Here is a 13112-nt window from a genome sequence, read left to right on the forward strand (position 1 = left end):
AAAATCTGCATGTGGTTTTTGGAGCACTTCGAGGCCTGTGCTGGGAAATGGAATATCTTCACCTAAAAACTACAGAGAAGCATTCTCAGAAAGTTCTTCATGATGTGTTCACTCAACTCAGAGAGTTGAACCTTCGTTTAGAGAGAAATGTTTTGAAACACTCTTTTTGTAGTATCTGCAAGTGGATATTTGGAGCGTTTTGAGGCCTATGCTGGAAAAGGAAATATCTTCACATAAAAACTAGACAGAAGCATTCTGAGAAACTTCTGTGTGATGAGTGCATTCAACTCACAGATTTGAACGTTCCTCTCACAGAAGAGTTTTGAAACACTCCTTTTTTTAGAATCTGCAAGTGTTTATTTGGAGCGCTTTGAGGCCTATGTTGGAAAAGAAAATATCTTCACATAAAAACTAGACAGAAGCCTTCTCAGAAACTTCTTTGTGATGAATGCATTCTACTCACAGTGTTGAACCTCCCTTTTGATAGAACAGTTTTGAAACACTCTTTTTGTAGAATCTCCAAGTGGATATTTGGAGCGCTTTGAGGCCTATGTTGGAAAAGGAAATGTCTTCACATAAAAACCAGACAGAAGCATTCCAGGAAACTTCTGTTGGATAAGTGCATTCAACTCACAGACTTGAACGTTTCTTTTGATAGAACTGTTTTGAAACACTCCTTTTGTAGAATTTGCAAGTGTTTATTAGGAACGCTTTGAGGCCTAAGCTGGAAAAGGAAATATCTTCACGTAAGAACTAGACAGAAGCGTTGTCAGAAACTTATTTGTAATGAGTGCATTCAACACACAGAATTGAACCTTGCTTTTGAAAGAGCAGCTTTGAAACCCTCTTTTCACAGAATCTGCAAGTGGATATTTGGAGGGCTTTGAGGCCTATCCTGGGAAATGAAATATCTTCACCTAAAAACTAGACAGAAGCATTCTTTGAAACTTCTGTGTGATGAGTGCATTCAACTCACAGACTCGAACGTTCCCTTTGATAGAACAGTTTTGAAATACTCCTTTTGAAGAATCTGCAAGTGTTTATTTGGAGTGCTTTGAGGCCTATGTTGGAAAAGGAAATATCTTCATATGAAAACTAGAGAGAAGCATTCTCAGAAACTTCTTTCTGATGAGTGCATTCAACTCACAGCCTTGCAGCTTCCTTTTGAAAGAGCAGTTTGGAAACACCCTTCTGATAGAATCTGCAAGTGGACATTTGGAGCGCTTTGAGGCCTATGCTGGGAAATGAAATCTCTTCACCTAAAAACTAGACAGAAGCATTCTGAGAAACTTCCTTGTGATGAGTGCGTTCAACTCACAGACTTGAACGTTCCTTTTGAGAGAATAGTTTAGAAACATTAAGTTTGTAGGATCTGCAAGTGTTTATTCGGAGCACCTTGAGGCCTATGTTGGAAAAGGAAATATCTTCACATAACAACAGGAGAGAAGCATTCTCAGAAACTTCTTTGTGATGAGTGCATTCAACTCGGAGAGTTGAACGTACCAATTGATAGAGAAGTTTGGAAACACCCTTTTTGTAGAGCCTGCAAGTAGATATTTGGAGCCGTTTGAGGCCTAGGCTGGAAAAGGAAATATCTTCACATAAAAACTGAACAGAAGCATTCTCAGAAACTTCTTTGTGTTGAGTGCATTCAACTCACAGACTTCAACTTACCTATAGAAAGAGCAGTTTTGAAACACTCTTTTGGTAAAATCTGCAAGTGGTTTTATGGAGCACTTCGAGGCCTGTGCTGGGAAATGGAATATCTTCACCTAAAAACTACAGAGAGGCATTCACAGAAAGTTCTTCACCATGCGTTCATTCAACTCACAGAGTTGAACCTTCCTTTTGAGAGAACAGTTTTGAAACACTTTTTTTGTAGAATCCCCAAGAGGATATTTGGAGCGTTTCGAGGCCTATGCTGGAAAGGAAATATCTTCACATAAAAACTGAACAGAAGCATTCTCAGAAACTTCTGTGTAATGAGAGCATTCAACTCACAGACTTGAAAGATCCTCTTGAAAGAACAGTTTTGAAATACTCCTTTTGTAGAATCTGCAAGTATTTATTTGGAGCGCTTTGAGGCACATGTTCGAAAAGGAAATATCTTCACATAAAAACTAGACAGAAGCATTCTCAGAAACTTCTTTGTGATGAGTGCATTCTGCTCACACTGTTGAACCTTCCTTTTGATAGAACTCTTTTGAAACACTCCGTTTGTAGTATTTGCTAGTGGACATTTGGAGCGATTTGAGGCCGATGCTGGAAGAGGGAATATCTTCACATACAAACTAGACAGAAGCATTCTCAGAAACTTCTTTTTGATGAGTGCATTCAGGTTACAGACTTGAACCTCCTTTTTGATAGAGGAGTTTGGAAAAACTCTTCTTATAGAATCTGCAAGTGGATATTTAAAGCGCTTTGAGGCCTCTGCTGCGAAATGAAATCTCTTCACCTAAAAACTAGACAGAAGCATTCTGAGAAACTTCTTTGCGATGAGTTCATTCAACTCACAGACTTGAAATTTCCTTTTGATAGAAAAGTTTTGAAACACTCTTTTTGTAGAATCTGCAGGTGGATATTTGAAGGGTTTTGAGGACTATGATGGAAAAGGAAATATCTTCACATAAAAACTAGAGAGATGGATTCTCAGAAACTTCTTTGTGTTGAGTGCATTCAACTCACAGACTTGAACTTACCTATAGAAAGAGCAGTTTTGAAACACTCCTTTTGTAGAATCTGCAAGTGTTTATTTGGAGCACTGTGAGGCCTATGTTGGAAAAGGAAATATCTTCATATAGAAACTAGACGGAAGCATTTGCAGAAACTACTTGGTGATGAGTGCATTCAACCCACAGAGTTGAAGCTTTCTTTTGAAAAAGCAGTTTGGAAACACTCTTTTTGTACAATCTGCAAGTGGATATTTGGAGCTCCTTGAGGCCTATGCTGGGAAATGAAATATCTTCACCTAAAACCTAGACAGAAGCATTCTCAGAAACTTCCGTGTGCTTTATGCATTCAACTCACATAGTGGACTCTCTCTTTTCATAGCACACTTTTGAAACACTCCTTTTATAGAATTTGCTAGTGGAAGTTTGGAGCGATTTGAGGCCCATGCTGGAAAACGAAATATCTTCACAAACAAACTAGACAGAAGCATTCTCAGAAACTTCTTTGAGATGAGTGCATTCAACTTACAGGCTTGAACCTTCTTTTTGAAACAGCAGTTTGTAAACACTCTCCTTATAGAATCTGCAAGTCGATATTTGGAGCGCTTTGAGGCCTATGCTGGTAAATGAAATCTCTTCACCAAAAAACTAGACAGAAGCATTCTGAGAAACTTCTTTGCGATAAGTGCATTCAACTCACAGAATTCACCGCTGCTTTTGATAGAACAGTCTTGAAACATTAAGTTTGTAGAATCTGCAAGTGTTTATTCGGAGCACCTTGAGGCCTATGTTGGAAAAGGAAATATCTTCACAGAAAAACTAGACGGAAGCATTCTCAGAAACTTCTGTGTGATGAGTGCATTCAACTGACAGATTTGAACATTCCTCTCGACAGAAGAGTTTTGAAACACTCCTTTTGTAGAATCTGCAAGTGTTTATTTGAGTGCTTTGAGACCTATGTTGTAAAAGGAAATATCTTCATATAAAAACTAGACGGAAGCATTCTCAGAAACTTCTTTGTGATGAGTGCATTCAACTCACAGACTTGAACTTTGCTTTTGAAAGAGCAGCTTTGTAACACTCCTTTCGTAGAATCTGCAGGTGGATATTTGGAACGATTTAAGGCCTATGTTGGGGAATGAAATATCTTCACCTGACAACTAGATAGAAGCATTCTGAGAAAGTTCTGTGTAATGAGTGCATTCAACTCACAGACTTGAACGTTGAGTTTGATAGGACAGTTTTGAAATATTAAGTTTGTAGAATCTGCATGTGTTTATTTGGAGCGCTTTGAGGCCTATATTGGAAAAGGAAATATCTTCATATAAAAACTAGACGGAAGCATTCTCAGAAACTTCTTTGTGATGAGTGCATTCAACTCACAGACTTGAAGCTTCCTTTTGAAAGAGCAGTTTGGAAACACTCTTCTTATAGAATCTTCAAGTGGATATTTGGAGCGCTTTGAGGCCTATGCTGGGAAATGAAATCTATTCACCTAAAAACTAGACAGAAGCATTCTGAGAAACTTCTTTGCGATGAGTGCATTCAACTCACAGACTTGAACGTTCCTTTTGATAGAACAGTTTTGAAACGTTACGTTTGTAGAATCTGCAAGTGTTTATTCGGAGCACCTTGAGGCCTAGGTTTGAAAAGGAAATATCTTCACATAAAAACTAGAGAGAAGGATTCTCAGAAACTTCTTTGTGATGAGTTCATTCAACTCACAGAGTTGAACCTACCAATTGATAGAGAAGTTCGGAAACACTCTTTTTGTAGAATCTGCAAGTGGATATTTGGAGCCATGTGAGGCCCATGCTGGAAAAGGAAATATCTTCACATAAAAACTGAACAGAAGCATTCTCAGAAACTTCTCTGTGTTGAGTGCATTCAAATCACAGACTTGAACTTACCTATAGAAAGAGCAGTTTTGAAAAACCCTTTTGTAGAATCTGCAAGTGGATATTTGGAGCGCTTTGAGGCCTATGCTGGAAAAGGAAATGTCTTCACATAAAAACTGGACAGAAGCATTCTAGGAAACTTCCGTTTGATAAGTGCATTCAACTCACAGACTTGAATGTTCCTCTCAAAAGAGCAGTTTCGAAACACTCCTTTTGTAGAATCTGCAAGTGTTTATTTGGAGCGCTTTGAGGCCTATGTTGGAAAAGGAAATATCTTCACATAAAAACTAGACAGAAGCATTCTCAGAAACCTCTTTGGAATGAGTGCATTCTACTCACAGTGTTGAAGCTTGCTTTTGATAGAGCAGTTTTGAAACACTCTTTAGGTAGAATCTGCAAGTGGATATTTGGAGCGCTTTGAGGCCTATGCTGGGAAATGAAATATCTTCACCTAAAAACTAGACAGAAGCATTCTGAGAAACTTCTGTGTGATGAGTGCATTCAACTCAAAGACTTGAACGTTCCTTTTGAAAGAACAATTTTGAAAAATTAGGTTTGTAGAATCTGCAACTGTTTATTCAGAGCACCTTGAGGCCTATGTTGTAAAAGGAAATATCTTCATATAAAAACTAGATGGAAGCATTCTCAGAAACTTCTTTGTGATGAGTGCATTCAACTCACAGACTTGAAGCTTCCTTTTGAAAGAGCAGTTTGGAAACACTCTTTTTGTAGGATCTGCAAGTGAATATTTGGAGCGCTTTGAGGCCTATGCTGGGAAATGAAATATCTTCACCTAAAAACTAGACAGAAGCATTCTCACAAACTTACGTGTGCTTTATGCATTCAACTCACATAGCGGACTCTTCCTTTTGATAGCACACTTTTGAGTCACTGCTTTTGTAGAATTTGCTAGTGGATGTTTGGAGCGATTTGAGACCCATGCTGGAAAACGAAATATCTTCACGTAAAAACTAGACAGAAGCATTCTCAGAAACTTCTTTGTGATGAGTGCATTCGACTCACAGACTTTAAGCTTCCTTTTGAAAGAGCAGTTTGGAAGCACTCTTCCTATAGAATCTGCAAGTGGATATTTGGAGTGCTTTGAGGCCTACGGTGTGAAATGAAATCTCTTCACCTTAAAACTAGACAGAAGCATTCTGAGAGACATCTTTGCAATGAGTGCATTCAACTCACAGACTTCAACGTTCCTTTTGATAGAACAGTTTTGAAACACTCCTTTTCTAGAATCTCCAAGTGTTCATTTGGAGCGCTTTGATGCCTATATTGGAAAAGTAAATATCTTCATATAAAAACTACACCTAAGCATTCTCAGAAACTTCTTTGTGATGAGTGCATTCACCTCAGAGACTTGAAGCTTCCTTTCGAAAGAGCAGTTTGGAAACTCTTTTTGTAGAATCTGCTAGTGGATATTTGTAGTGCTTTGAGGCCTATGCTGGGAAATGAAATATCTTCACCTAAAAACTAGACTGAAGCATTCTCAGAAACTTCCGTGGGATTTATGCATTCAACACACGTAGTGGACTCTTCCTTTTGATAGCGCACTTTTGAAACACACCTTTTGTAGAATTTGCTAGTGGATCCTTGGAGAGATTTGAGGCCTATGTTGGAAAATGAAATATCTTCACATAAAAACAAGACAGAAGCATTCTCAGAAACTTCTTTGTGATGAGTGCATTCAACTCAAAGACTTGAACCGTCCTTTTGAAACAGCAGTTTGGGAACACCCTTCTTATACAATCTGCAAGTGGATATTTGGAGCGCTTTGAGGCCTATGCTAGGAAATGAAATATATTCACCTAAAAACTTGACAGAATCATTCTGAGAAACTTCTTTGCGGTGAGTTCATTCATCTCACAGACTTGAACGTTCCTTTTGATAGAACAGTTTTGAAACAGTAAGTTTCTAGAATCTGCAAGTGTTTATTCGGAGCACCTTTAGGCCTATGTTGGAAAAGGAAATATCTTCACATAAAAACTAGAGAGAAGCATTCTCAGAAACTTCTTTGTGATGAGTGCATTCAACTCACAGAGTTGAACCTGCCAATTGATAGAGAAGTTTGGAAACACTCTTTTTGTAGAATCTGCAAGTGGATATTTGGAGCGGTTTGAGGCCTATGCTGGAAAAGGAAATATCTTCACATAAAAACTGGATAGAAGCATTCTCAGAAACTTCTCTGTGTTGAGTGCATTCATCTCACAGGCTTGAACCTACCTGCAGGAAGAGCAGTTTTGAAACATTCTTTTTGTAAAATCTGAAAGTGTTTATTTGGAGCACTTCGAGGCCTGTGCTGGGAAATAGAATATCTTCACCTAAAAACTACCGAGAAGCATTCTCAGAAAGTCCTTCACGATGCGTTCATTCAAGTCACCGACTTTAACCTTCCTTTTCATAGAACAGTTTTGAAAAACTGTTTTTGTAGAATCTACAGGTGGATATTTGGAGCGTTTTGAGGCCTATGCTTGAAAAGGAAATATCATCAAATAAAAAGTACACAGAAGCATTCTCAGAAACTTCTGTGTGATGACTGCATTCAACTCACAGACTTGAACATTCCTTTTGACAGACCAGTTTTGAAACACTCGTTTTGTAGAATCTGAAAGTGTTTATTTCGAGCGCTTTGAGGCCTATGCTGGAAAAGGAAATAACTTCACATAAAAATTAGACAGAAGCATTCTCAGAAACTTCTTTGCGATGAGTGCATTCAACTTACAGAGTTGAATCTTTCTTTTGAAAGAGCAGTTTTGAAACACTCTTTTTGTAGAATCTGTCAGTGGATATTTGGAGCCCAATAAGGCCTATGCTGGGAAATGAATTATCCTCACCTAAAAACTAGACAGAAGGATTCTCAAAAACTACTGTGTGACGAGTGCATTCAACTCACAGACTTGAACGTTCCTTTTGATACAACAGTTTTGAAACACTAGTTTTCTAGAATCTGCCAGTGTTTATTTCAAGCGCTTTGAGGCCTATGATGGAAAAGGAAATATCTTCACATAAAAACTAGACAGAAGCATACTCAGAAACTTCTTTGGGTTGGGTGCACTCAACTCACAGACGTGAACGTTCCTTTTGAAAGAGCAGTTTTGAAACACCCGGTTTGCAGAATCTGCAAGTGGATATTTGGAGCGATTTGAGGCCGAAGCTGGGAAAAGGAATATCTTCAACTAAAAACTAGACAGAAGCATTCTCAGAAACTTCTGTGTGATGAGCGCATTCAACTCGCAGAGTTGAGCGTTCCTTTTGATAGAACAGTTTGGAAACACTCCTTTTGTAGAATCTGCAAGTGTTTATTTTGAGCGCTTTGAGGCTTATCTTGGAAAAGGAAATATCTTTACATAAAAACTAGACAGAAGCATTCTCAGAATCTTGTTTGTGATGACTGCATTCTACTCACCGAGTTGAACCTTCTTTTTGATAGAAGAGTTTTGAAACTCTCTTTTTCTAGAATCTGCAAGTGGATATTTGGAGCTGTTTCAGGCCAATGCTGGAAAAGGAAATATCTTCACATAAAATCTAGACAAAATCATTCTCAGAAACTTATTTGTGATGAGTGCATTCAACCCACAGACTTGAAACTTTCTTTTGAAAGAGCAGTTTTGACACACTCTTTTTGTAGAATCTGCTTGTATATATTTGGAGCGCACTGAGGCCTATGCTGGGAAATGAAATATCTTCACCTAAAAATTAGAGAGAAGGATTCTCAGAAACTACTGTGTGATGAGTGCATTCAACTCACAGACTTCAACCTTCCTTTTGAAAGAGGAATTTTGAAATACTCTTTTTGTACCATCTGAAAGTGGATATTTGGAGGGCCTAGAAGCCTATGCTAGAAAATGAAATATTTTCAGCAAAAAACTAGACGGAAGCATTCGCAGAAACTTCTTTGCGATGCGTGCATTCAACTCACAGAGTTGAAACTGACTTTTGATAGAGTAGTATGGAAACACTCTTTAATTTCTGCAGGAGGATATTTGGAGCGACTGCGACATCTAGTGGACAAGGAAACACATGCAGATGAAAACTACATAGAACATTCTCAGAAAACTTTCTGAGCAGTGAGTTCAACTCACAGACTTCAACGTTCCTCTAGAAAGAGCAGTTTTGAAACACTCTTTTTGTAGAATCTGCAAGTGGATAATTGGAGCGCTCTCAGGTCTATGCTGGAAAAGGAAATATCTACACATAAGAACTAGACAGAAGCACTCTCAGAAATGTCTGTGTGATTAGTGCATTCAACCCACAGACACGAACCTTCCTTTTGATATAACAGTTTTCTAACACTCCTTTTGTAAAATCTGCAAGTGTTTATTTGGAGGGCTTTGAGGCCTATGCTGGAAAAGGAAATATCTTCACAGAAGAACTACACAGAAGCATTCTCAGAAACTTCTTTGTGATGACTGCCTTCAACTCACAGACTTGAACCTTTCTTTTGAAAGAGTAGTTTTGAAACACTCTTTTTGTTGATTCTGATAGTGTATATTTGGAGCACACTGAGACCTATGCTGGGAAATGAAATATCTTCACCTAAAAACTAGAAAGAAGGATTCTCTGAAAGTACTGTGTTGTGAGTGCATTCACCTCAAAGACTTGAACGTTCCTTTTGATACAACAGTTTTGAAACACTCCTTTTGTAGAATCTGCAAAGGTTTATTTCGAGCGCATTGAGGCCTAGGCTGGTAAAGGAAACATCCTCATATAACAACTAGACAGAAGCGTACTCAGAAACTTCTTTGTGTTGACTGCATTCAACTCACAGACTTGAACGTTCCTTTTGAAAGAGCAGTTTTGAAACACGCGTTGTGTAGAATCTGCAAGTGGATATTTGGAGCGCTTTGAGGCCTACGCTGGGAAAAGATATAACTTCACCTAAAAACTAGACAGAAGAATTCTCAGAAACTTCTGTGTGATGAGTGCATCAACTAACAGACTTGAAAGTTCCTTTTGATAGAACAGTTTGGAAACACTCCTTGTGTAGAATCTGCAAGTGTTTATTATGAGCGCTTTGAGGCATATGATGGAATAGGAAATATCGTCACATAACAACTAGACAGAAGCATTCTCAGAAACTACTTTGTGATGAGTGCATTGAACTCACAGACTTGAACCTTGCTTTTGAAAGAGCAGCTTTGAAACACTCTTTTGGTAGAATCTGCAAGTGTATATTTGGAGCGCTTTGAAGCCTATGCTGGGAAATGAAATGTCTTCACCTTAAAACTAGACAGAAGCATTCTGGGAAACTTCTGTGTGATGAATGCATTCAACTGAAAGACTTGAACGTTCCTTTTGATAGAACTGTTTTCAATCACCCTTTTGTAGAATCTGCAAATGTTTATTTGGAGCGCTTTGAGGCCTATGTTGGAAGAGGAAATGTCTTCATATATAAACTAGATGGAAGCATTCTCAGAAACTTCTTTTTGATGACCGCATTCAACTCACAGACTTGAAGCTTCCTTTTCAAAGAGCAGTTTGGAAACACTCTTTTTGTAGTATCTGCAAGTGGATATTTGGAGGGCTTTGAGGCCTATGCTGGGAAATGAAATCTCTTCACCTAAAAACTAGACAGAAGCATTCTGAGAAACTTCTGTGTGATGAGAACATTCAACTCACAGACTTGAACGTTCTTTTTGATAGAACAGTTTTGAAACACTCCTTTTGTAGAATCTACAAGTGTTTATTTGGAGCGCTTTGAGGCCTAGGTTGGAAAAGGAAATATCTTCATATATAAACTAGACGGAAGCATTCTCATAAACTTCTTTGTGATGAGTGCATTCAACTCACAGACTTGAAGCTTCCTTTTGAAAGAGCAGTTTGGAAACACTCTTTTTGTAGAATCTGCAAGTGGATATTTGGAGCGCTTTGAGGCCTATGCTGGGAAATGAAATATCTTCACCTAAAAACTAGACAGAAGCATTCTCAGAAACTTCCGTGTGCTTTATGCATTCAACTCACATAGTGGACCCTTCCTTTTGATAGCGCACTTTTGAAACACTCCTTTTTTAGAATTTGCTAGTGGATGTTTTGGTCGATTTGAGGCCCATGCTGGAAAACGAAATATCTTCACATAAAAACTAGACAGAACCATTCTCAGAAACTTCTTTTTGATGAGTGCATTCAGCTCACAGACTTGAAGCTTCCTTTTGAAAGAGCAGTTGGGAAACACTCTTCTTATAGGATCTGCAAGTGGATATTTGAAGCGCTTTGAGGCCTATGCTGGGAAATGAAATCTCTTCACCTAAAAACTAGACAGAAGCATTATGAGAAATTTTTTTGCAATGAGTGCATTCAACTAACAGACGTGAAAATTCCTTTTGATTGAACAGTTTTGAAACATTAAGTTTGTAGAATCTGCAGGTGTTTATTCGGACCATCTAGAGGCCTATGTTGTAAAAGGAAATATCTTCACATAAAAACTAGACAGAAGCATTCTCAGAAACTGCTTTGTGATGAGTGCATTCAACTCACAGAACTAAACCTAACAATTGATAGAGAAGATTGGAGACACTCTTTTTGTAGAATCTGCAAGTGGATATTTGGAGCCGTTTGAGGCCTATACTGGAAAAGGAAATATCTTCACATAAAAACTGAACAGAAGCATTCTCAGAAACCACATTGTGTTGAGTGCATTGAACTCACAGACTTGAACCTTGCTTTGGAAAGAGCAGCTTTGAAACACTCTTTTCGTAGAATATGCAAGTTGATATTTGGAGCACTTTGAGGCCTATACTGGGAAATGAAATATCTTCATCTAAAAACTAGACAGAAGCATTCTGGGAAACTTCTGTGTGATGAGTGCATTCAGCTCACAGACTTGAACGTTCCTTTTGATAGAACAGTTTTGAATCACCCCTTTGTAGGATCTGCAAGTGTTTATTTTCAGCGATTTCAGGCCTACGTTGGAAAAGGAAATATCTTCATATAAAAACTAGACGGAAGCATTCTCAGAAACTTCTTTGTGATGAGTGCATTCAACTCACAGAATTGAAGTTAGCTACAGAAAGAGCAGTTTTGAAACACCCTTTTTGTAAAATCTGCAAGTGGTTATTTGGAGCACTTCGAGGCCTGTGCTGGGAAATGGAATATCTTCACCTAAAAACTACAGAGAAGCATTCTCAGAAAGTTCTTCATGATGTGTTCATTCAACTCACAGAGTTGAAGCTTCGTTTTGATAGAACAGTTTTGAAATTCTCTTTTTGTAGAATATGCAAGTGGATATTTGGAGCGATTTGAGGCCTATGCTGGAAAAGGAAATATCTTCACATAAAAACTAGACAGAAGCATTGTCAGAAACTACTGTGTGATGAGTGCATTCAACTCACAGACTTGAACGTTCCTGTTGACAGAAAAGTTTTGAAGCACACCTTTTGTAGAATCTGCAAGTGTTTATTCGGAGCGCTTTGTGGTCTATGTTGGAAAAGGAAAGATTTTCACATAAAAGCTAGAGAGAAGCATTCTCAGAAACTTCTTTGTGATGAATGTATTCTACTCATAGTGTTGAACTCTCCTTTTGATAAAACAGTTTTGAAACACTCTTTTTGTAGAATCTGCAAGTGGATATTTGGAGGAATTTGAGACCTATGCTGGAAAAGGAAATGTCTTCACATAAAAACTAGACAGAAGCATTCTAGTAAACTTCTGTTACATAAGTTCATTCAACTCACAGACTTGAACGTTCCTTTTGATAGAACTCTTTGAAACACTCCTTTTGTAGTATTTGCAAGTGTTTATTTGGAGCGCTTTAAGGCCTAAGCTGGAAAAGGAAATATCTTCACATAAAAACTAGACAGAGGCATTCTCAGAAACTTCTTTGTGATGAGTGCATTCAACACACAGATTTGAACCATCATTCTGAAAGAGCAGTTTTGAAACACTCTTAATGTAGAATCTGCAAGTGGATATTTAGAGCGCTTTGAGGCCTATGCGGGGAAAAGGAATATCTCCACCTAAAAACTGGACAGAAGGATTCTCAGAAATTACTGTTTGATGAGCACATTCAACTCACAGAATTGAACGTTCCTTTTGATAGAACCGTTTTGAAACACTCCTTTTGTAGAGTCTGCAAGTGTTTATTTCGAACGCTTTGAGGCCTAGGATGGAAAAGGAAACATCTTCACATAACAACTAGACAGAAGCATTCTCAGAAACTTCTGTGTGCTGAGTGCATTCAACTCACAGACTTCAACATTCCTTTTGATAGAACAGTTTGGAATCACTCCTTTTGTAGAATCTGCAAGGGTTTATTTGGAGCACTTTGAGGCATATGCTGGAAAAGGAAATATCTTCACATAAAAACTAGACAGAAGCATTCTCAGAAACTTCTTTGTGATGAGTGCATTCAACTTACAGAGTTGAATCTTTCTTTTCAGAGTGCAGTTTTGAAACACTCTTTTTGTAGAATCTGTTAGTGGATATTTGGAGTGCAATGAGGCCTATGCTGGGAAATGAAATATCCTCACCTAAAAACTAGACAGAAGGATTCTCAAAAACTACTGTGCGATGAGTGCATTCAACTCACAGACTTGAACGT

The sequence above is a fragment of the Pongo abelii genome, chromosome 13 (assembly GCF_028885655.2).
Source record: "Pongo abelii isolate AG06213 chromosome 13, NHGRI_mPonAbe1-v2.0_pri, whole genome shotgun sequence".
In the NCBI taxonomy this organism is placed as follows: Eukaryota; Metazoa; Chordata; class Mammalia; order Primates; family Hominidae; genus Pongo; species Pongo abelii.